The sequence below is a fragment of the Anomaloglossus baeobatrachus genome, chromosome 5 (genome assembly GCF_048569485.1).
Source record: "Anomaloglossus baeobatrachus isolate aAnoBae1 chromosome 5, aAnoBae1.hap1, whole genome shotgun sequence".
NCBI lineage: Eukaryota > Metazoa > Chordata > Amphibia > Anura > Aromobatidae > Anomaloglossus > Anomaloglossus baeobatrachus.
In genome coordinates, this window is record NC_134357.1 from 485100314 (window position 1) to 485127156 (window position 26843).

Genomic DNA, 26843 nt, shown 5'->3' on the forward strand with positions numbered 1-26843 from the left:
CTCTGCGACCGTCGGTCCAGCTCCTCTAGGCCCAGACAACCATCTGCCACCTAGATAGCTTCCTAGGAGCCCTGCTTTTGACCTCCTCTCTCCTTCACTTTCAACCCACTTCTCCCTTCTCCTGACCTCCCCTAGCCAACCCCCCAAGTGGGCGACCCTATTCCACTCAGGTCGTCCACTGGTGTGTTTGGTGGGTGTGGTGCAGAGTGTACCTAGGATTTAATTAGCTGATGTAGGCAACACCATGTAGTTGGGGACCCATAACAAAGAAGGAGGTGGATATTACATGAGAGGGCAGATTGTGCAATACCCTGTGACGACCTGATAGTCCAGGGGCGTCACAGATGTCATTTAGAAGGGGGGTCTCCCTCGATTAACAAACCAGGACAGTGACACCATGAGAGCAGTTCCTGCTTTGGGGAACCTTTGTTACAGTGGTGATTAAAAGTTTGTGAACCCTTTGAGTTGCTGTCTTGCTGCGTGACCCACGTTCTCTTGAGATTGAGCTCTTGGACAGATGTCCTGACATATTCCTTTAGATAAAATAGATGCTGATAAAAATCAGAATTCATTGTTCCATGAAGGATGACAAGCTGACCTGGCCCAGATGCAGAAAAACAGGCCCAAACCCTGATACTATCACCACCATGTTTAAAGGGGATATCCACTACTTGGAAAACTCCTACTCATTCCCCTTGTTTTCCCCCGTAAAAATAAATAAGCCTATACTCAGCTTCGGTGCGGTTGTGGTTCTAGCGATGTCTGAAGTCGCGTTCCCGGGGCCCACGTGACATTTTTATGACACGCATGCCCCATGACCAATCAGCTCCCGGAGTCTGTCTCCTCACCTTTGGACATGTGAGAAGGATGAGATCACTCAGCTGACTTCCAGCTCAGATCTCCGAACGTGGGGAGGAAATGGCACTGATTGGTCGCGGGGTCCGCGTGTCATAACAATGTCACGTGGGCCCCTAGCATTAGACTTTTAGCTTGTCTTGGTGATCTGTAGCAAAATACAGATGGGCAGCAATGTCATTTTTGGAGAAAAGTGTCTCTTTCCTTGTAATCCTGTCATACACACCATTGTTGCTCAGTGTCCTCTTGATGGTGGACATATCAACATTAATTTTAGTGAGAAAGGCTTTTAGTTGCTTACAGGCTACCTTGCGTTTCTTTGAGATCGCACAATCTATTATGCACTATGCCCATGGAATGATCTTTATTGGTCAACCATTATTGTGTAGAATAATAACGGTCTTAAGTTTATTTTATTTGTACACAATCTGTCTAACTATAGATTTTTAAAGTGCAAACTCTCTACAGATGGTAACTTTTTCCAGCTCCAACTTCATTCTGAGTACCTTTAGAAATCTCCTTTTTTCACAGAATGATACACTTTTGCAAACTGTCATGTAATGTTCCGTTTTGCACACACCTGCGGGCATGCTGTTGTCAGACTCTGTTCACATCACAAAGTCTGACAAGCAACCTCACGCTTTCGTATTGTTTAGCTTGAGCCGGGCTTCGGCTAGATCAGATTCACTGGTCTTCAGCTCTGCAAGAGTTAATTCCTGCAGACTGGTGAGCAGGACCTAAGGGCTCATGTTGCTAATTGCCTCGGGCAGCTGTCTCCTACCTATTTAAAGCCTGGCTTCCTTCCTGTATGTGCTGATAATAGCCTCAGCTTTAGCTCCAGCGATTCCCGGTCTTGGTAATTTTCATGTTCATGGTGATCCTGAGTGTGAGCGTTCCCCTTGTTGTGCAAAACTTCTCCCCATTTTCTGTTGTTTCCCAGTACACATACTGTCTATCCTTTGTGTTTTGAGTGCTGTGGGTACTAGTTTCCGTTCTCTCTTGTTCGTGTCATTTTGTGGGGTTTTGTTATTGTGTTTTCTGGCCCGTCCCGAGGGTGTGGGAAAGAGGGAATAAAATCAGGGGTCAGACAGGAGTTAGGGTCATGCTTGAGGCTCGGACCTGGCTACCGTCAAACCTACCTCGAAGATAAGGGACAGCTCGGAAACTTTAGTATGAGGGCCAGCCTAGGAACACTTGTCTCATCATGACTTACTCCGTTACACCCCGTGGCGCAAACATCTATTTCGAATATTAGATTTTGATAGATCCCTGATCTTTTAAATAAAACAGTTCACCCAATCACAATGTTAAACCTAGTGGCAGATTGTTTCGGGTACTGCAACTCAGTTCCTTTGTAGTGAATAGAAAATATATGGTTATGGTGGCAATCAAGTTGCTTTAGATGATGAACCCACTTCACTGTAGGGGTGTGAGACATCACCAGGAGAGAACTCGTTTAGGGAATTAATGAATTAACAATAGAATAAGCGGTGGATTGCCGGTATAGATGTAAGATACAGAGTGCATAACTGGTTAACTTTATTTGAAGTCCACAGTACACAGATCACAAACTGGTTTTCAGCTCGAGGAAGGAGTTATTGTCAGATGATTGTCTATCACAACACCTGATGAAGGCTTCTTTCCAGAGCCAAAAACCGGTTTGTGATCTGTGTACTGTGGACTCAAATAAGGTAACCAGTTATTCGCTGTGTATCTCACTTCTATACTGGGCAGCGCACCAACGCCGCTTATTGATGTGAATAGGATTGAGCTGCATATCACATAAATCCATGAATAATTCTGAACCCCTTTAAATTAGTTAAAGGCTTGGTACATTTGTTGGTGGTCAATGACAAATGTGACATATGTTATAGGGCTCTATATGCACCCCCTTACTAGCACCTCTACTGAAAAAGCAGTGGTAGTTACAGTGTATCACTACTAACCGGATGACAAAGCTGTATAGGTAATATGCCAATAGAAAAGAAAGAAAAGTAGTTTTTTAATAGTAATAATATGTACAATATGAATACTATTGGGGAGTCCCAAACTCTTGTCCCATGAATTGAATGGAATGGACACACCCAGGGTTGGAGTTGGTGCTCTCGGTTATATTTGGAGGAAGGAATGAGAAGTTATTCTCCCTGTCTACTGATCTCCTTATTTAATCCCGCAGCAATGCGAGTTTACGAGGAGACAATTCACTGTAACATAAGCAGCGCTCACAATTATATATATATTGGGTGACCATAAAATCTTACATTTATTTTATTGCTAGGTCTTGTGAAGTTTTCCATATTTGCAGGTTTGTTGTGTTTCGCAATAAGATATAAATAGTGATGAGTGAGCACTACCATGCTTGGGGCACTACTGTGCCGCCCCAGCAGCGGATCGAATCACTCGGATCCGGGATGAGTGTCTGTTCGTGGCTCGAGGGTCTCCGGACCCAGGGGCCACACTCTAAAGTAAAAGGGGGGTATTTACAGGGGAGTTATAGTTCGTGACGCTACCCGTGGTGTACGGTAAGGAAGGGATACCGCCGCTGCCGATGGGAGTGCCCGGGGTGATGGAGTGGGGCAGCAAGGTGTCGTTGCCCTCCACGGGTAGGGGAAGGCCCCGGGACATGGTGGGGGTGCCGTGGGATGCAGGGACCACTCAGGTACTCACTCAGTCATTAAGCCGACGCTGACAACCGGGTTAACCAAGTCTCTGACTGCCGTTGTTTCTCAGAGGGGAGCTCGTCCGGGTACCGTCCCCTACAGTGCTGCCTGGTGATCCGTGACCTGCCTCCTGGCACAAAGTTTAAATTCACCGTAGTGGCCCGGTAGTCTGAAACTTGCCGAGCCGCGCTCCCCACTGTGGCTAAGTGTGGGAGCTGCTCTCAGGTCTCACGCTTGGGATTTCTTGGGCTGCTTGTATGGAAGGCCCTAACCCCCTCGTTGCGCTAGTGACCCGATTCTGGAGCGGGTGGGAACAGATCATCAAGGCTCCGTTCTCCTCAGGTTAATTGCCGGGTTGCGTGAAGCTTCTCCCCGACCTCGGGTCCGTGTACCCAGCCATGCCTTCGGTCTCGGACCGGTGATAGAACCAAGCTGCTGACCGTCCTCCTTGACAGGTCCAGGCACCTAGCCGCAATCACCTGCGACCGGGGGTCTGACTCCTCTAGGTCCAGACCACCGTCTGCAACCTAGACTGCTTCTCCTGGGAGCCACCACTCCCAACCTCCTCTGAGCTCCTCTCAGCTCGGGGCTACTTCACTTCTCTCTCCTACACTACTCTCTTCTACACTACTCACCTCCCCTCCCTGACCCCCCAGGTGGACGACTCTATTCCGCTCAAGCCGTCCACTGGTGTGCCTGGTGGGTGTGGTGCAGTGTGTATCTAGGATTTGATTTGCTGTTGGAGGCAACACTGTAAGATGGGGACCCAGAACCATGAAGGATTCGGATACTGCATGGGAGGGCAGTTTGTGCAGTACCCTGTGATGACCTGATAGTCCAGGGGCGTCACATTCCCCCTTGGTTAAACGTAGTTCGTTCCCGAGCTACAGGACGTTCAGAAGTTTATTTTTGCAACTGGGAAGAAAAATATTAACATTTTTATTTACAAGTTCACAACCCACATTAGGGAGGTACATCACTTAAATGTTACTTTAAACTCTTGGAGTTCATCTTTTAACTATGGAACGCTACCGGTTATGTTAGTAGCGGAGGCTCAACCTGCTCTGTTGCAGCCCCTTTCTGTGACAGTCCAGTCCCAATGTCCCGGATACCATCAACCCGTCACCCAAACAACCTGACCCGCTGCATTCCTACTTGTGGGTCCATGACCAGGTTAAGGTCCCAGGTGTTGAAAAGATGACTCTGTTAGGCACAGGAGGTGCAACTTGTTTACAATAAGCACAAGTCCGTGCTGGCCACAACCAGTCTCACAGCCATGGTCCATTTTTATTACTAAAAACACCTATTAAAGAACTGAAGTCCATGCACCTGGTGCAAACATTATGTAACTTTTGTAATCAGATGAGGTATTCAGTTGATGAAACCTGGTAATAATCATTTTTGCCTATAAACACTATTATCATTGCTCAAGAAAAATAACAAACTGTGAAAAACAATAAAACACAGATTTCTCTAACACTCTTAACTTTAGTTAGCCGGGTCCCGCAGCCACGATTTCTTGTGGCTACGCACCACGGACACTGGTAGAAGCTCCTCCTCAACCATCACTTGCTTGGTTACATCCAGGGCATACCAGCCCCGCTCACCACAATGCCGGGTATAAGACACCACCTCTCCCATTTCCAGATTACGGCCCGGATGTCCCCTCGGAAGATGCTCCTCCACATCTCTCCAAGAAACAAACACCTCATCCGTGAGGCCTGCTTCCATTATGAACCCCCACCCTTTATCGGGGTCAGAGCGCCTCACCAGACCATGGTACCGCGGCCCTCGGACTCGGAAGGTGGCTTTTCTCAAATGCTCCTTTTCTCTCTGAGTGCGGACAGCAATCTCACGACGTCGCTGATCTTGGGTTGTCATCAGGGTGGATAAAAATCTTGATTTTTTAAAAAAAATCAAAAAAATCAGATTTTTTTGATTTAAATCAGATTTTTTTGATTTAAATCATTTGATTTAAATCAGATTTTTTAATCAAGTTGTACACAAGCAAAACTTTGTCTTTTTGCAAATCTAATTGTTTTACACAAATAAAAATATTAAAACAGTTGATTATGAAACCTAATAATTTTTATTTGCACTATTAAACACTCAGAATTGAACTACAGAGAGTAAGTACTTTTTAACAATAGCCTATCTCTAACGTTTGAAGTACGCAAACATCTTCAGTGAATACATCAGTCCTTTAAGCCTACTGTTTATTTAGGACTTTTAATAGGAAAACCAGTTGTCCTGCTTTAGCAGTTACTAAGCGGTTTCGGACTGTTGTGTGCACAAAACCAAATGAAGAAAACAATCTCTCTACTCCTGCGGATGAAGCCGATGCAGTCAGTAGCTGAGTAGCTAGATTTATTATCTTTGCTGGAAGAACAAGTGATTGCGACTTCCACCAGTCCAGTGGTTTTAGTTCATTAACGACGTTATCTGCAAACATGTATTTTTGAAATGGTGCAGATTCACACTTCAATTTCAGCACAGTTGCCACAATGTCATGGTTAGTATTGGCGAGCCACTCCATTGCAGAGTTGATTTCCGCCTCAGATAATTTTTTCCCTCTGTAGATGGGATGCAAGATATTGGCTAAATAGTGTTCTTCTTTTAATGCTTGGTCCTTGCGGTGCTGTATTGCAACCTTTACATTGTTTGAGAGGTTCAAGAGATCTAGAGAACCTTCTAAATCTTTCCAAACTTCTGTGGCATCAGCTATGGTTGCAGTATCTTTCTGCATTTTATCCAACGCAATCGATATTGGCTTTAACCTTTCAAAAGGTCCTCGGCATTTCTCTTCACACCAAGATTTAATACTTTGCTTCGTATATTAGCATCAATTTTATCCCGATGTGTTTCGCAAATGGACAGTAATTTTGACCAGTTGTTAATAAACAGTTCCAAGCAGTCAGCCAAGGTATTCCATCTAACATCTTGTGGTAGAACCAACTTCAGTCCTCCCATTTCCTTGTAGGTTGCATGTGTAAAATGATTATTGCGGAAATATTTAACAATTTCTACAACATGTTCCTTGACACCCAAAATATGCAGGTCTTTTGCCAAAAGATGCAACAAATGGGCAGAACAACCGTATGTAATGATATTTGTGTCATCCTGTGCCAGTTCCGCTCGCATTTTTGACACATTGCTTGCGTTATCAGTAACTAAGCTCCTTACTTTACATCCAAACTGTTCTTGGCATTGGTGAATTGAGTTCTTAGCAATTTCAAGTAAATATTCAGCAGTATGTGAATTTCCAGATGTGTCGATTGTGTCTGTAAGGTAAGTTTCACCATCTTCTGTTGTGACACAAGTGCAAATTATGGGGTCGTTGTGGATGTTGCTCCAACCATCCAAGCTCATGTTAACAACCTTGTCTTTCAAATATTTTGTACAAGCCGCTCTTTCTATGTCGTATACAGCCTGAAGATGTTTTCCTGAGATATCAAATCTACTTGGTGGTTTGTAGCCTGGTCTAATTCCTTCGATCATTTGTACAAACAATGGGTGCTCAACTAGTCGGAAAGAAGAATTGGTTGCAAATATGAATTTAGCAATTAATTCATCAAAATGTTCTTTCTGGCTCGTCGTAGTCTTTAAGATGAATTTTTCTACACTTTGTTGCACGCAAAGTTTTTTTTTGGGCTGCTTTGTTGAAGTTGTACCCAGATATTGATTGTCACGTGCAGCACAAGCCATATTTGACCCTGAAAGCACAGAAATTAAAAATATAAATCGACTGCGTATTTGAAGAAATATAACGAAAATATTGAAACAAACTTTTTGAACAATGTAATGGTCCTCGTCCTATAAGGGCTGTCTCAAAAGTTATGCTACTCAAGTTTTCCGGTGAGGTTGCTGTAATACTGGTAACTAATATCAGAGCCTCAGCAACTGAAAAAAATTATGTCACAAAAGTTTTAAAAATGTTTTTTTTTTTTAAAATGGTCAATTTGGCAGACTTCAAAAGTGAATTGCAGCCTACAATAAAAAAAAAATAAGCGTATACACACTTTATTTTTACTTAAAGGACATGTGCACCTTTATTTTTTAAGGTGCAGCCAGTCACAGTGTGCACATGTCCTCCCCCCGCAGCTCTCTTACCTCCGATGTCAGCGCTGCGGGGATCCGTGGCTTCGTTCTGCCCGTCCGCGAGCGCGCCTCCATTCATTTCAATGGAGCGTGCGGCCCACTGACGTCACGCCGCTGGATCACTGCGAGTAGGCCGCAACCGGAGGACGGGAGGCGGACGGTCAAAACGAAGCCACGGATCTCAGCGCTGCGGGGATCGGAGGTAAGAGCGCTGCGGGGGGGGGACATGTGCACCTTAAAAAAATAAAGGTGCACATGTCCTTTAGCGTTAATTTTCTGTGAAATATTGCCTTAACATAAATTTAAATTCTATACTCCAGAACTACCAGTGCTAGAAATTTTTCTTTTCATAGACTTTAACCATCCCAGTAAAATGTCTGTTAAAAAAATAGGTTGTAAATTAATTGCCAGACTTACCACTAGTACTAGGCTCCTGGTGCATAAGAAGCTGTGGGGGTTCATTGACATTAGTTGTATCACTATCAACATCTTCATTTCCCTTCTGGTTGCAGTTTTCATAATGTGATTTCAAACGGCAAACAAGTCCTTGGATATCCTTTTGACAGTATTTGCACTTTGCTCTTGCACCTTTCTTTCCAAGATCTGCTGCTGGCATCTCAACAAAATGAACCCAAATAGGGTCTCTCTTACGACCTGCTGCCATGGCTCACACAGATCACTTATGAAGTTTGATTGTTACTACAGCCTGAGCCAAGCACTGCTGATGTTACTACAGCCTGAGCCAAGTACTGCTGACTATCCAACAAGTTTGGGCATGTCAACTGAATGCAGGGAAAAAGAAACTAAACCAAAACTGAAACCAAGCTAGAAGTGTGGAATTAAAGGGGCAGTATGAACAAAATGTGGAGGCTATTAATAGTTTATACAATTAAGACATGCTGCTTTTAAACACCTACCTATTGCCATATAGTAAAACAAAAAAGATTTTTACTTACTTTGGGGTCCCCCCCTCACCCTGGCGTTAGATCGTTGCCCCTAGTTTCGTCCGTGTAACTATGGGCGCACATGCACACTGATCTCACTTCTCATTTTAATCGTGATTTATATTAAAAAAAAACCTTTTGATTTAAATCAGTGATTTAAATCATGATTAAAATCATGATTTAAATCGATCCGATTTAAATAGAAAAAAATCTTTTGATTTAAATCGTGATTTAAATCATGATTTAAATCGGCGTGATTTAAATCAATCCACCCTGGTTGTCATCTCCTAATCTAGCTTACACTGGTGTCGTTCCCAGTAGAGGGCGTCAGCATTCGGCCTTGCCTCCCTTTCTAGCATGGGTTATAGGTGCACTTCTGCGACCCCAGCAGCCGCTGGGATGCCATGCGGCGGCGGAGCTGGCAGCTCCTCAGGTTCCGCCTCCGCCATGGTACGAAAAGGCACCGACTGCTCCGCAGCTGGGGGTGCAGGGTCCGGGTGCTCCGTATCGGGGTACGGGCCCGGTGAGGCGGCCGAATCTGGTCGGGCCGCTGTCGGGGTAGCCACTGTCGTGGCCTGGTCGGGTGACTGGGTCTGGAGCTCTACAGCTGGCTCTTCGCAGATTGGAGCTGAAGGTTCCGCTGCTGATGGAGTTCTAAGCAGCTCGGCGTCCGCCGAGGACAAGGGTAACGTTGGTGGAGTGCTCGCATCGGAGGGGGGCAGACCAGACCCCGCAGCAATATAGGCCGGGTCAACCAGGACTGGGTACCGCTCGGATCCAGGATGAGTGTTCGTTCGTGGCTCGAGGGTATCCGGACCCAGGGGCTTAGGGGCCACACTCTAAAGTAAAGAGGGGTATTTAAAGGGGAGTTATAGCTCGTGATGCCACCCGTGGTGTATGGTAAGGAAGGGAAACCGCCGCTGCCAATGGGAGTGCCCGGGGTGATGGAGTGGGGCAGCAAGGTGTCGTTGCCCTCCACGGGTAGGGGAAGGCCCTGGGACACAGTGGGGGTGCCGTGGGATGCAGGGACCACTCAGGTACTCACTCAGTCATTAAGCAGACGCTGACAACCGGGTTAACCAAGTCTCTGACTGCCGTTGTTTCTCAGAGGGGAGTTCGTCCGGGTCCCGTCCCCTACAGTGCTGCCTGGGGATCCGTGACCTGCCTCCTGGCACAAAGGTTAACTTCAACGTAGTGGCCCAGTAGTCTGAAACTTGCCGGGCCTCGCTTCCCACTGTGGCTAAGTGTGGGAGCCTGCTCTCATTGCTCACGCTTGGGATTTCTTGGGCTGCTTGTATGGAAGTCCCTATCCCCCTCGTTGCGCTAGTGCCCCGATTCTGGAGCGGGTGGGAACAGATCATAAAGGCTCCGTTTTCCTCGGGTTAATTGCTGGGTTGCCTGAAGCTTCTCCCCGACCTAGTGTCGGTGTACCCCGCCGTGCCTTCGGTCCTGGACCGGTGACAGGACCAGGCTGCTGACCGTCCTCCTTGACAGGTCCAGGCACCTACCCACAATTCCCTGCGACCGGGGATCCGACTCCTCTAGGTCCAGACCACCGTCTGCAACCTAGACTGCTTCTCCTGGGAGCCACCACTCCCAACCTCCTCTGAGCTCCTCTCAGCTCGATGGCTACTTCACTTCTCTCTCCTACACTACTCTCTTCTACACTACTCACCTCCCCTCCCTGACCCCCCACGTGGGTGACTCTATTCTGCTGAAGCTGTCCACTGGTGTGCCTGGCGGGTGTGGTGCAGTGTGTATCTAGGATTTGATTTGCTGTTGGAGGCAACACTGTAAGATGGGGACCCAGAACCATGAAGGACTCGGATACTACACGGGAGGGCAGTTTGTGCAGTACCCTGTGACGACCTGATAGTCCATGGGCCTCATACTACCATGCTCGGGTGCTTGGTACTCGTAACAAGCAGTTGGATGCTTAGACGGGCTCGACTCGAGTACCCAGTATAATGAAAGTCTCTGGGGAACTCGAGGATTTTTCTGGAAGGTCTTCTGGGAGTTCCCCATTGACTTCCATTAAACCCATTACACAAGTCAATCCTGTCCGAGCATCCAACCTGTTCATTCTGCGCATCTAGCACCCGAACATGGTGGTGATTGCTCATGACTAATATATATGTTTGGGGGTCACCCAGACAATTTATAGTCCAGACATTGACTAGGTTAGAAATAATGATTTTTAATTGAAATAATAATTTTCTCCTTCATACTTTGCTTTCGTCACAGAATGCTCCCTTTGCAGCAATTACAGCATTGCAGACCTTTGGCATTCTAGGTGTTAACTTGCAGAGGTAATCTGGAGATATATCACCCCATGCGTTTAGAAGCCGCTCACACAAGTTGGATTGGCTTGATAGGCAATTTTTGTGTACCCTACGGTCAAGCTGCTCCCACAACAGCTCAATAGGGTTGAGATCTGGTGACTGGGCTGGCCACTCCATTACAGATAGAATACCAGATGCCTGCTTCTTCCCTAAATAGTTCATGCATAATTTTGAGGTGTGCTTTGGGTCATTGTCCTGTTGTAGGATTAAATTGGCTCCAATCAAGCAAGGGTTTGGCATGTCTTTGCAAAATGGAGTGATAACGTTCCTTATTCAAAATCCCTTTTACCTTGTACAAATTTCCCACTTAACCAGCACCAAAGCAACCCCAGACCATCACATTACCTCCACCATGCTTGACAGATGGCATCAGGCACTCTTCCAGCATCTTTTCAGTCGTTCTGCGTCTTACAAATATTCTATTGTGTGATGCAAACACCTCAAACTTCGATTCGTCTGTCCATAACACTTTTTTCCAATTTTCCTCTGACCAATGTCTGTGTTTTTTTGCCCATATTAATCTTTTCCTTTTATTAGGTAGTCTAAGATATGGCTTCTTCTTTGCCACTCTGCACTGAAGGCCAGCATCCCGGAGTCGCCTCTTCACTGTAGACGTTGACACTGTCGTTTTGCAGGTATTGAAGCTGCCAGTTGAAGACCTGTGGGGCGTCGATTTCGCAAACTAGAGACTCTAATGTACTTGTCTTGTTGCTCAGTTGTGCAGCGGGGTCTCCCACTTCTCTTTCTACTCTGGTTAGAGCCTGTTTGTGCTCTCCTCTGAAGAGAGTAGTACACACCGTTGTAGGAAATCTTCAGTTTCTTGGCAATTTCTCGCATGGAATATCCTTTATTTCTAAGAACAAGAATAGACTGTCAAGTTTCACATGAAAGTGGTCTTTTTCTGGCCATTTTGAGAGTTTAATGGAACTAACAAATGTAATGCTCCAGATTTTCAACTAGCTCAAAGGAAGGTCAGTTTATAGCTTCTCTAAGCAACAAAACTGTTTTCAGCTGTGCTAACATACTTGCACAAGGGTTTTCAAGGAATTTCTAAACATCCCATAGCCTTCTAACTCAGTTAGCAAACACAATGCACCATTAGAACACTGGAGTGGTGGTTGTTGGAAATGGGCCTCTATACACCTATGCAGATATTGCATTAAAAACCAGACATTTGCAGCTAGAATAGTCATTAGGCAATAAGACATAAGTGATCAAATAAATTGTATATACTAGGCATTAACTAGAACATGACACTATAACTTAGGACATGATTAGGGATGGGTGGACCCATAGAAGTTCAGGTTCGGCTGGATTTTAAATAAAAGTTCAGTTTGGGACCAGTACCTGACCCAAGACCCGAACCCCATGTACAGTAGGGAAAAAAAGTATTTAGTCAGCCACTAATTGTGCAAGTTCTCCCACTTAAAAAGATGAGAGAGGCCTGTAACTGACATCATAGGTAGACTACAACTATGAGAGACAAAATGAGAAAACAAATCCAGAAAATCACCTTGTCTGATGTGCCAAGATTTTTTCTGCAAATTATGGTGGAAAATAAGTATTTAGACATCTAAAAACATGCAAGATATCTGACTCTCACAGACCTGTAACTTCTTCTTTATGAGGCTCCTCTGTCCTCCACTCATTACCTGTAGTAATGGCACCTGTTTGAACTTGTTATCAGTATAAAAGGCACCTGTCCACAACATCAAACAGTTACACTCCAAACTCCACTATGGTGAAGACCAAAGAGCTGTCGAAGGACTCCAGAAATAAAATTATAGCCCTGCACCAGGCTGGGAAGACTGAATATGCAATAGGCAAGCAGCTTGGTGTGATGAAATCAACTGTGGGAGCAATAATAAGAAAATGGAAGACATACAAGACTACTGATAATCTCCCTTGATCTGGGATTCCACGCAAGATCTCACCCCGTGGGGTCAAAATGATCACAAAAACAGTGAGCAAAAATCCCAGAACCACATGGGGGCAGCTAGAGAATCACCTGCATAGAGCTGTGACCACCATAACAAAGGCTGCTATCAGTAACCCACTACACTGCCAGGGACTCAGATCCTGCAGTGCCAGATGAGTTCCCCTGCTTAACACTAGAAGTCCTTAAACCAGTACATGTCCGGACCCTTCTGAAGTTTGCTAGAGAGCATTTGGATTATCCATAAGAGTATTAGGAGAATGTCATATGGTCTGATGAAACCAAAGTAAAACACAACTCGTCGTGTTTGGAGGAGACAGAATGCTGAGTTGCATCCAAAGAACACCATACCTACAGTGAAGCATGGAGGTGGCAACATCATGCTTTGGGGCTGTTTCTCTGCAAAGGCACCAGGACGACTGATCCGTGTACATGAAAGAATGAATGAATGGGGCCATGTATCGTGAAATTTTGAATGCAAACCTCCTTTCATCTGCAAGGACATTGAAGATTAAACGTGGCTGGGTCTTTCAGCATGATAATGATCCCAAGCACACCAACAGGGCAACGAAGGAGTGGCTTCGGAAGAAGCATATGAAGGTCCTGGAGTGGCCTAGACAGTCTCCAGATCTCAACTCCATAGAAAACCTTTGGAGGGAGTTGAAAGTCCCTGTTGCCCAGCGACAAGCCCAAAACATCACTGCTCTAGAGGAGATCTGCATGGAGGAATGGGCCAATATACCAACAATAGTGTGTGCCAACCTTATGAAGACTTGCAGAAAACGTTTGACCTCTGTCATTGCCAACAAATGATATATAACAAAATATTGAGATGAACTTTTGTTATTGACCAAATACTTATTTTCCACCATAATTTGCAAAAAAAATCTTGCCAAATCAGACAAGTTGATCTTCTTGATTTGTTTTCAAATTTTGTCTCTCATAGTTGTGGTCTTCCTATGATGTCAATTACAGGCCTCTCTCATCTTTATAAGTCGGAGAACTTGCACAATTGGTGGCTGACTAAATAATTTATATCCCCACTGTAGTCAATGGGGACCTGACCTTTGGTGCTGTAAAATGGTCATAGTAGGGACTAGGGGGCTGCAAAAAAGAAGCAAAATCGGGGTAAGATCAAGACAATTGCCCTGCAAACAAATGTGGATAGGGGATAAATAAAAAAATTATGTGGGGTCCTCTCTATTTTTGATAACCAGCCAAGGTAAAGCAGACAGCTGGGGGCTGGTATTATCAGCATGTATTATCAGAAATGACACATTCATTAGATGCGCCAATTCTGGGCTCTTTGCTCCACTCTTCCTGATGGCCCTGGTGAGGTGGCAATCGGGGTAATACTTATGGGGTTGGTACCAGCTGTGTAATGTCAGCTGGCATCAAGCCCTGGGGTTAGTAATGGAGAGATTTCTATCAGACACCCCATACTGACCCAGAAAGTATACAGTTAGAAAAACACACAGGGGAAAAAAATAGCTTATTTAGAAAAGACTCCCTCATATTCCCTTGTTCACCAATTTATTAATTAAATATAAAGCATCAAAGTTCCAATGTAATCCAGTGGTGTAATATCTGATGATGCTCATCGATTCCTGTGAAGCATTGTTTTGAGAACTTTCTGAGAACAAGGTTCCATAGGTCACTAATGGCCATTGGCAGGCATGGAATTTCTTTCGAGAAGCAAGATTTATAAGGGACGAGGTGTTCTACTGTTCTGATCCTCCTTAGAGCACCACTCCAGCATTTTCTTTTGTTTTCATTGCTGGAGTGGTACTTTATGTGGTCCCTGACCCAGATTTCATACTCACCCTTTGGTGTTTTTACCATTTTTCAATGCTGCTCAGGTCTTGCATGCTGTGACCGCAACTTTTGACTGGCTGGAAGTCAGAAATTATGTTACAAGCTCTCAATGTATCTCTTTGAGAGCCAGAACAAGGCCAGAAAGAGGCTCTCATAGACTTGTATTTAAAAGTGACCTATCTCATTCCATGAAACACTAGAGCGATCCAACGGGTCACAGACTGACGGAGCGACCGCGATAGCAGATGAAGACAGCTTCATGTGTATGTAAAAAAGGGGGCTGAAGCACTACTCCAACAGTAAAATAAAAAAACCCCACTGGAGTGGTGCTTTAAGGATCTTTACCCATGACTGAATGATGCTAGATAACAAACCGGAGCCAACATTTTAGTTAGGCCCGTTTCACACGTCAGTGAAAAACACAGACGTTTTTCACTGGCGTGTAAAACACGCACATGTCCCTGCATGTGCCGTGAATCACGGCACACGTGGGTTGTCTAAGTGCAATCCGGGCTCCGTTCTCCGTGGCCCGTGATTGCACTTAGAAAACAACTCACCTGTGCGCGCTCCCGCTGTCCATGGTGCTGATCGCTCTCGCGGTGCAGCATCCGGCCGGCGGTGACCCCCGCAGCAGCTGCTTCCGGGTCGGCTGTGTCGCGCATAATGAATATGCGCGACAATAATGAGCCGGCTTAGAAACAGCAGGGAGAACGGGCTGCAGAGGACATCGCTGGACGCCGGGTGAGTTAAAATGTTTTTTTATTTTAAAAGCACGTTTTTTTATGGCACGTGTTTCACGGACCACACCACTGCGTGGTCCGTGGGACATCAGTGATGCCAGAAAAAAATGGACATGTCTCCGTGCGGCAAACACGCACACGCGGGTACGCCGCACGGAGACACGTGCAGTGAAAAATCACTGACGTGTGAGCAGACCCATTCATTAGAATGGGTCTGCGTATGTCAGTGATTCTGGTACGTTTAAAAAAAAGCACCAACGTACCAGAATCACTGACGTGTGAAAGGGGCCTAAGCAGGGAGTCACACCAGTATATGAAAATAAAGTGTAATATACTGGTGGAACTGATGAAATGTATATACAATAAGTAGCAATGTTGGTTTGTTACATCTCCTGCATTACACAGAGGTGTAGAGACTGTGGTTACAAGTGGCAAATTACAATAGTACGGCATATTTTAATTGCGTCCTGCATTTCTAGTGTAGCACCCCTAAAGCCATCAGGAGCTACAGGGAACTGCATCCTGTCAAAGATGCAGGCCTACCCCCAGGGACCCAGAAGACCAGTGCCGGTAACACCAAAACACACAACCAATCTACTAGACGACAATCAGGAAGGAGGGGTCAGACAGTCAGTAAGTGGAAGTGAGAGGAGATGGACATAACCGTACTGATGGGAGAGTGTAACAGTGATCTGCCAGGATCAGGCGTGTGGTTGCCGAAGGAGTACGGTGGAGTACTCTCGGAACCATAGCACCGACGGGGTGCAGAGCCCTAGATCAGGAAAACGCTCCAGGCAGACGTGATAAAATCTGCACAGTTAGCTGACCATGCAGGACCTTACTGACCTAAGAGTTCGGGGCACAGTAACGACGGGAGAACCTGGGAACAAGACAGAGATCTGGACCAACAGGGTTCAAGTTACCTGCCGTATGGACTAAGACAGCCAGGAGGGGACCCCCAGATGCTCCAAGCCACGGGGACCCACCAACCAGAGATAGGTGCAAGAGAAGAAAGCCACCAAGTCACCACACCGGCACTGGAACTAAGGGGACCAGTGGTGATGACCAGCCTCCATTGGGTTGCAAGCAATAACAACACTGTGAGTAAAAGACCCGTTAAACTGCAATCCCTTGTGTGGTCTACCTTCTTACCACGCCCAACATCATCATCTATCCCCTAGGGCCTGTCCCTATTTGCGGAGGGCCCAACATCCAGGTTGCCATTAACATCAGCCCCAGCAGTGAGAGACTGTGCAGCGGCGGCCCCATCTAAATAGCCGCAACCCGCAAGTGGCGTCACGACAAAAGCTTTATTATTATTCTCTTGTACATAACCCCTTTTAAGCAACCCCCAGGGTCACGGAACCGGGCAACGGGCACCCAGTGAACTGTCCCAGTAAATATACTGCCTGGGACCGAGTACCCCAAAGCCCTGGAGTGCGACACTAGCTTACAGCTCTAGTGCAGTGCCCGTGCCCCAGTCTGGTAGGCCCCATATCTCTTCACTAATGCTTTCAGGTCTGATCTTCACATAGCCTCTGCTCTAACCCTTCAAACTCCTGTGCTGTCTTAAGGAATGTCCCCATTAACCAACAGCTATACTTTCCTACCCCCAGTTCTGCACCCCACAAGTTGCGCTCACCTCTTTAGGTTTTTTTTTGCGTCCAGGACTCTCTGGGCACTCAGGCTTGCCAGATCCAAACTGTCATGATACTATCTTGTTGCAGGGTTGCTAAATGGAACTCTCTCCTCATCCACCCGTTCTGCATCCTAGTCTCTCACACTGCCCGTGACTGAGTTCACTTTCGCTACTGAACTCTCTCTACTACCACCACTAGAACTTACTTTCAAACACCTTTTTGGCCTCTAAAATTTCTCCAAGCTGCAGGTCTTGGCTGTTAAAGAGGTTGTCCACTACGATTAGATTGATGGTCGATCTTCTCATGTGGCTTTAAACCCCCGACAGGCTACAAGTCTAGGGCTGCTATCTCTAGCGCCATAATGTCCTACTTCCCAATGACCACAGTGGATGACATAGAAAGAGGTCTCAGATATTTAATAGTCCTGTATGAGCTCGGCTCATGACTGATGAATAAGAATTACAGAACAATTGCAAGATGTCCCCATTACTCTATTTCGGTGATGACAGAATAATGGTTTTCATTGCGCTTCACAGGCTTAAGGTAATCTGAGCTTCATCCATTGCAGTTGAAATTGATTTTTAATGTTACACTAGATTGATTTATCTAGATCACTAATCTAGATTCTGAAACATGTAAGTATTAGATTTGTTAATGACCCTTTAATTAGTTTCCCTATGGAGTTTTTACAGAATGATTATTGGATGATGTTAGTGGGGTTTTCACATTGGGAAGGAAGGACATTTGTGCTACATATGTGAAAAGCACGAAGATTTCCCCAGACTCGTACATTAAGGGATATAATTGATATAAATGACAAGTAATGATGTTTTCCTGTTACCTCAGAGCATTACGCCGCCTTGTTAACTCAAAACCTATTTGAATGGAAGACCAAAGGGACAAAGGCGGCTATAAAATAAATGTAAAATCTTCCTGTCTGTCTATCCATCTATCGATCTGTTATTGTTATACACACTAAAGTGCACATGTGGGGTATAGCATAAAATAGGGTGACCCACCCGGTTCCTGTACGGACTAGAAGTCCTAGCTGCGCAGTCTATAAAAGCTCCTGCGCAGACTGAAACAACCCTAACTGGAAGACTCGGTTGACCACTCTGACCTTTTGGTTCCTAAGCAGCCATCAAGGTTTTCACATACCTCCTTGAGAATCTAGGGGAAGGTACAAAGTACAAATAAGGTAAACCAAAAGTTACAATCTGCCATGAGGTTTAAATAGTTACACCCAGCTAGTTATAGGGCAGACTGAATACACCATTGGAAACACTTGTTGGCAGAAAGGCAATGAATATACAAACAAAGTGTTCAGAACCAGGACAGTGCTTGAACCTGACTGTGGCTCAGTGGAGAGGGAAACAGCCCATAGCACAGGAGGTTGCCGAATCAAATCTGAGGCATGGCAGTCATGTTTTCTATCTGTATATGTTATATAACCCTATCTAGTCTATTTACTTACCTACCCTTCAATCTATCTGTCTATACTATATCTATCTCAATGCTATACTGCAAATAGCCACCTGCACCACCCTACCTCCGCCCCCATTCCTTGGTATCACAATTTAATCAGCATCTCCATCCTTAGGAAGCATAAGATGCAGATAATGTTGATACAATGGTGGAACAGAGAGCTGCTGGATCCCCTTTCCACCTTCAGCTTATACATCTGAGTTTCAGCACAGCAGGTATGATGACGTCAATAGATTGTGTTTGCTGCACATAGTCTCATTCTGCACACTGAACAAAGCACAGTAATGCATTAGGGGACCAGGGCTTGGTAAGTATTTTTTTTTAATTTATTTTCATACTCAGTACTTAAAGGAAATCTATCAGTAGGAAGAACCATCCTAAGCCATCTATATGGGCATGTAAGTCATAAGAAGCTGAATACAATGATACCTTGATTTCTGTGATCTGATGTCTTATTTCAGAGAAATCCACGCTTTTCTTACATGTAAATGAGCTGTTCCAGGCTATGGGCCGGACACTGATCTACATGAAAATCTACCTCCAGAGCCTATTATAAATAGAAGGAGGTGTTACCAGTGTGATGGCCGCTCTCCTGTAAGGAGACAAAAAGGTCAGTTCTCCTATTTGTTGTTGGTTTTATGTCTAACACTGGTAATGCCCCCTCTTATTTAAAATAATCTCCGGAGGCTGTGTAGCAACACTGACATGTTGCGCTGCTATGGCGGCTGCACTTTTTTCTTCCCCCAGTAATACGGGCAGTTTTTCTTTTCCCTCCATGGAGGTGAAGTCTGAGAAGAGATCAGACAGTCTCCTGAAGTGAGTCTCCCTCACTGTAGAGTATTTGAGGCACCTCAGCAAGAAATGGGAGTCATCCTCTACAGTCTCCTGGGGGCACTGCTGGCAGAGTCTGCTCTCTCGGGGCTTGTCGTACTGTCAATGCTGCCCGGATTTGATGAGTAGACTGTGGGCGCTCAGTCTGTACTGGCTGAGGATCTGTCCATCTATCTCTCTCTACTGTACAGTCAGGGCCAGAAATATTTGGACAGTGACACAAGTTTTGTTATTTTAGCTGTTTACAAAAACATGTTCAGAAATACAATTATATATATATATAATATGGGCTGAAAGTGCACACTCCCAGCTGCAATATGAGAGTTTTCACATCCAAATCGGAGAAAGGGTTTAGGAATCATAGCTCTGTAATGCATAGCCTCCTCTTTTTCAAGGGACCAAAAGTAATTGGACAAGGGACTCTAAGGGCTGCAATTAACTCTGAAGGCGTCTCCCTCGTTAACCTGTAATCAATGAAGTAGTTAAAAGGTCTGGGGTTGATTACAGGTGTGTGGTTTTGCATTTGGAAGCTGTTGCTGTGACCAGACAACATGCGGTCTAAGGAACTCTCAATTGAGGTGAAGCAGAACATCCTGAGGCTGAAAAAAAAAGAAAAAATCCATCAGAGAGATAGCAGACATGCTTGGAGTAGCAAAATCAATAGTCGGGTACATTCTGAGAAAAAAGGAATTGACTGGTGAGCTTGGGAACTCAAAAAGGCCTGGGCGTCCACAGATGACAACAGTGGTGGATGATCGCCGCATACTTTCTTTGGTGAAGAAGAACCCGTTCACAACATCAACTGAAGTCCAGAACACTCAGTGAAGTAGGTGTATCTGTCTCTAAGTCAACAGTAAAGAGAAGACTCCATAAAAGTAAATACAAAGGGTTCACATCTAGATGCAAACCATTCATCAATTCCAAAAATAGACAGGCCAGAGTTAAATTTGCTGAAAAACACCTCATGAAGCCAGCTCAGTTCTGGAAAAGTATTCTATGGACAGATGAGACAAAGATCAACCTGTACCAGAATGATGGGAAGAAAAAAGTTTGGAGAAGAAAGGGAACGGCACATGATCCAAGGCACACCACATCCTCTGTAAAACATGGTGGAGGCAACGTGATGGCATGGGCATGCATGGCTTTCAATGGCACGGGGTCACTTGTGTTTATTGATGACATAACAGCAGACAAGAGTAGCCGGATGAATTCTGAAGTGTACCGGGATATACTTTCAGCCCAGATTCAGCCAAATGCCGCAAAGTTGATCGGATGGCGCTTCATAGTACAGATGGACAATGACCCCAAGCATACAGCCAAAGCTACCCAGGAGTTCATGAGTGCAAAAAAGTGGAACATTCTGCAATGGCCAAGTCAATCACCAGATCTTAACCCAATTGAGCATGCATTTCACTTGCTCAAATCCAGACTTAAGACGGAAAGACCCACAAACAAGCAAGACCTGAAGGCTGCGGCTGTAAAGGCCTGGCAAAGCATTAAGAAGGAGGAAACCCAGCGTTTGGTGATGTCCATGGGTTCCAGACTTAAGGCAGTGATTGCCTCCAAAGGATTCGCAACAAAATATTGAAAATAAAAATATTTTGTTTGGGTTTGGTTTATTTGTCCAATTACGTTTGACCTCCTAAAATGTGGAGTGTATGTAAAGAAATGTGTACAATTCCTACAATTTCTATCAGATATTTTTGTTCAAACCTTCAAATTAAACGTTACAATCTGCACTTGAATTCTGTTGTAGAGGTTTCATTTCAAATCCAATGTGGTGGCATGCAGAGCCCAACTCGCGAAAATTGTGTCACTGTCCAAATATTTCTGGACCTAACTGTATATACCATGTTTCCCCAAAAATAAGCCCTTGCAGGAATTTTCAGCATTTTCGGCATAAAGCTTAAATATAAAGCCAACCCCGATAATAAGCACTAATCGCAGTTCAATAATGAAGTGTCCATGTAGCTAAAAAAGATAAAGAATAGTGCAGGAGACTTCATTATGGAAAGCAGACACCCCCAACAGAGAGAAGACAGAAGATCCCGTGATCATACTCACCAGACGTCGAACGGCAGGACCTGCAGTGGAATGCATCAAGGACCTGTGGTGGAACGCACACCCACACACATCAGATCGCGCACACATGAGATCGCACACACACACATCATATCATGCACACATCAGATAGCACACCCACATACATCAGATCATGCTCACATCAGATCACACACACACACACACACACACACACATCATATCGTGCACACATCAGATCGCACACCCACATACATCAGATCATGCTCACATCAGATAACACACACACATCATATCGTGCACACATCAGATCGCACACCCACATACATCAGATCATGCACGCATCAGATCACACATACAATCAAACATCAAATCGCACACCAAAAAAAGGGGGGGTTTGAGCGCACCGCCAATGATATTGGAGAGAGAGTGCTCACCTATGCAGTAAATATTAGCCAAGAAAAAGAGAAGAGTATTGCACAAACAGGGAGCACATCCGAATAGAATATATATAAAAGCATATCCTTTATTGTATCAAAAAGTTAAAAACACATATCGCACACACATACCACATCCGGAGATACCGATTACTTACAGCCGGCAGAGGGACCTGGGACGCAGTGCAGTGGAGCGCAAGGACCTGTGGGGGAACACATGGAGGACCTGTGGTGGAACACATGGAGGACCTGCAATGGGATGCATCATGCATTCCACCGCAGGTCCTTGTGCGTCACTGCACTTGCGTCCCAGGTTTCCCTGCTGGCCAGAAGCAATTGTTAGTGTCGAATGTGATGAGTCTGTGTGTATGAGTGTGTGTGTGCAATCTGATGTATGTGTGTCGGCCAGGAAAAGGGAGGACCGCATGGAGCATACCTGCTGGGAGCGCCCACCGAAGATCTCAGGAGGACCTGGGAGCCACGCAGACATCTGGGGTCTGGTAAATATGATTCTCCTGGGAAAGGGGGTCGTCTTTTTGAGGAGTAAATTTACCCCCAATCGTGTTTTCCCGAGAATACGCCCTACCCGCATTTTTCGGGGCAAACAAATAATATAAGCCAGTGTCTTATTTTCAGGGAAAAACGGTATCTCTATCTCTCTCTCTATAACTTTCTCCCTCCCTCTCTCGCTTTTCCTGTCTATCTCTATCTATCTCTATCTATCTCTATCATTCCCTATCTATCTCTATCCCCTTTTCTCTCCCTCTATCTCTTTTTCTTTCTCTCTTTCTCTCCCTCTCTCTCTCATAGATAGAATCTAAATAGTAACACTCTTGTACCTGGAACATCATCCTCACTTGGTAATTTCAAAGCTTTCCTCTATCACCCCCCCAACTTAAAATTCCCCCTGCCAATTCTACAGACCTAATGTTATATAACTGAGCCCAATTGAGGTGTAATAACATCACAGGGGGAGACCTGTGACTGAGTAGACAGAAGGGAGGGCAAGGGACGTCTCCGAGGAGGCAATATCTATAGTCAGGAATGTAATCACATATGAGATGAAGAAGCACTCTAGATATTAGATGGTATATATAGCAACGGAGAGGAACGCAGCCGGGAACAAACATCCATCTATCTCCCACATGGGGTAATTTTTGCCTATCTATCGCCACAGGTGCTGCTTATCTTTTCCTTGTAGCTGGAAAATAAGCAAAGGTGTTATTATTAACTGGTGATGAGATGATATTACTGGATGCTGCAGTTATAAAAAAAAAATGCAGGAAAAATATTGTATATGCACTAGATTATTATTATTTTTTTTTTTTTTTTTAATAAAGCAAATATTTATCGTTTTATAAGACGCACCGCATTATAAGATGCACCCCAAATTTAGAGGAGGAAAATAGGAAAACATAATAAATGTTAAAAATGAGGGTCGGTCTTATAATCCTAGTGCGTCTTAATCCTAATGCTCACCAGGGGGGGGCGGTGGTGGTGGAGCAGCTCAGGAAGGTCACAGGAGGCAGGGCGATGCTGTGGGCTCGGGGGTGTCACCATTGATCTGCCGGAGGGCTGTGGGGGTGTCGCACGGGCACCATTGATCTGCCGGCGGGCTACAGTGGTGACACTGCAGTGTAGCGACTCAAGAGGGTCATAGGACGGAGGGTCACAGGACGGGGTGTCTCAGCAGCAGGTGCCATTGATCTGACTGCGGGCTCCGTTGAATCCCCTGGATGTGGCTTAGGCTATGTTCACATTTCCATTTTTTTTGCATCAGTCACCTGCGTTGCTTTACGCTTGTGATTGATGCGTTGTACAACGGGTGACAAGAATTGTCATGAGAAAGCGGATTTCGTTGGTGAAATGTTTTCAGTATAAACACGAGAGAGAACGATCAGCTGATCGCTCTCAAAAGCCAGCCGCCGAGAGATCAGCTGATCGCTCTCAAAAGCCAACAGCCGGCTATTGTGAACAATCAGCTGATCGCCCGGCTTTTGAGAGCGATCAGCTGATCTCCCGGCAGCAGGCTTTTATGAGAGCGATCGTCCACCGAAGCCAGCCACCGAGTGATCAGATGATCATTCTCAGAAACCGGCCGCTGGGTGATCAGCTGATCGCTCACAGAAGCCGGCCGCCCGAGCCGCCGGGCGATCAGCTGATCGTTCGGCCGCCGAGAGAGAGACATTGATTTGAATGATTAAACACAAGATCTGAGCATGCGCAATGAAAACAAAAGGATTCCGATGCTCAAAAAAGTTACATGCTGCGTCCCTGCCGCCTGACGGTCAGTCGTTCCACGACTGATCAGTCGGGTGGTGGATGCAACGCAAGGGCATCAGTCGCAATCCGCCACTCATACAAGTCTATGGGAACAACGGAATCCGCTAAACGGATTGCGTTGTTTATCAGAGCGGCGGATTGTGACTGATCCTAAACAACGGAAATGTGAACATAGCCTTACCGTGGTGGAGCGGGGATATAAGAGGCAGAGTCAAAGGACATGCTCGGGGGTGTCACGGCAGGCGCCATTGATCTGCGAGCGGGCTGTGAGGGTGTCACAGGATGGGATGACTCAGTGGCGGATGCATTGAGTTGACTGCGGGCTCCATTGAATCCCCTGGATATGGCGAACCGGAGCGGCAGTGGTGGAGCTGGGAAATAGGAGGCAGAGTCAAAGGACATGCTCAGAGGTGTCGCTGCAGGCGCCATTGATCTGCGGGCGGGCTGCGAGGGTGTCACAGGATGGGATGTCTCAGTGGCGGGTGCATTGAGCTGACTTCGGGCTCCATTGAATCACTCGCGGTTGACGAGATGGACTTCAAGAAGATAGCCACAGAGGCGGCACATGCACAGATAGGACTCTGCAGCTATTTTCTTGAAGTCCATTGCGTAAAACTGCGCACGCGCCACCTCTGCAGCCATTTTCTTGAAGTTCATGGCGTCAACCACTGGCAATTCAATGTAACCCACAGTCAGCTCAATGCACCTGCCTCCAAACACATCCCATCCTGTGACACACCCGCAGCCTACCGATCAATGCCACCCACTGAAACACCCCCGAGCTCGTTCTGTGACCCTGTCTGCTATGGCCCCGCTCCACCACTGCCACCCCAGTAAGCCATATGTATTTTGTAAGATGCACCACATTTTTACTTCTTGTTTTGCGGGAAAAAAAAAGTGCATCTTACCATCCAGAAAATACTGTATTTACTTATAAGGGAAATATGTGTATAACTGATACAGCGATTTCACGGACCCATGGATGTTCAGGTTACCTGGGTTCAGCCAAACTTTAATTAAAATTTTAGTTTGGTATGTCGCGCCCTGGGGTACCCGAGCTGCTCGGACCCGGGGGCATCGTCGAACAATTTTTAAAGAAAAAGAAAAGAAAAAGAAAAATATAGTCCGACTACGCCACTCGCGGTGCGCGGCCAGGGATAGTAGGGCCGCCACTGCCAGTCTTCCCTGGGGGTGATGGATGGGGCAGCGTCGATGGTGGAGCCCTCCGTGAGCAGGGCTTTTCCCCCAGGGGTAGGTGAAGAGTTAACGTGGGGGCGCAAGGCAATACATCAGTCCAGACAGGGGAGTGCAGTTTAATTGTCTTTACTTACTACTGGGTTAGTACCCTGGAGACGTGCTGAATCCCAGGTGCGCCCGAGTCCTCTATAGCTGTTCCAGCCAACCTGGTGCCACTCTCCAATGATACACTCTGGTGTATTTGTCGGTCCTCCCTGGCATGGAGGTCCTTTTGGTGCCTGGGTCCTGCCACAGGGAGCTTGGACTATTTAAGGGAATATGTCCTCTCTTTGCTGCTGTTGCATCGGACGTTAGTGGTGGCAGATGAGTCCTGGAAACCCACCCGCCTGGCAGAGTTAACATATGGCTTGAAGTCCTGGTCTGTCCTGGGATCTGCACCCCGTGCGTGCAAAGTACTGGGTGCCCTGGATGTCCACCCCACAGGATCCCTCTGTCCTTAGAGTTTGCCCTCTCGCTCTCCAGCTACTTTCTCCTGATTGACTGAGTGGCTGATCTTTCTACTCCGGTCTTTGCGGGGTCTTTGCTACTTTCACTCTGTCTCAAGATTCTGTTGTCTGTCTTGACACCATTTCTTTTACTACTGCTCACCTCTCACTCCTCTCTCCCTGTCTTCCGCAGACTTCCCAGGTCACTCTCTCCTCCCCCAGGTCTGGTCCCTCCCTTCCCAGTTGGCTGCCTGTTAGCTCAAAGTGCCCAGCCCTGTCACCTGGCTCTAAGGGGGGTCTCCCACCCTGGTTGTGAGTGTAAATGTCCTGGTGTGCTAGTGTGTCCTGGTGTGCTAGTGTGTGTACTGACTGGCACAGTCATGTAGGACCCAAGCTGTTGCTTTGTTGTTACCTTATTTTGTAACACCTGGTTACTGCAGGGAAGTCACAGGTACTTGACCGTGGACACCAAACCCTATAAAAATAAATGGGGACTCAAACTTCTGTGATGTAAAATGGTCGCAGTGAGGGCTAGGGGGCTGCAGAAGGAAGCAAAATGGGGGCAATTGCCCTATAAACAAATGTGTATAGCGGCTCATAGGTCACTCGCAGTCGGCTCAGAATTTCTCTCTATGGTAAAAATGGCATTTAGTAAAGTATGTATAGGGAAAAGCTCTTCTTCCCATGTGATAAATAATACAAATCCATCTGACTGAAGACACCACTAAGAGGAACCAAATGTAAGCAGATTTAAAGGGAATCTATTATTTAAAAAAATAAACAAAAACATAAAAACCTTTTGATATGTTATAGTGATAGTTTTGATTAGCAAGAGTCTAAGTGCTCAGACCCCCATTGATCACTAAATATAAAGGGGAAAAGGCTCGGCTTTGTGCTGTGCCCTTTCATTTTTGATGAGATTTGTTTAGCTCTCCTAGGAAAGTAGGATGAGCTGTGTACAAGGAAGACTATAGAATTTTCATGGATTTGAACATTGCTTGCGCTGCTTTCCTAGGAGAAATGATCATAAATGAAGACCGCTCCCTCTAGTGGTG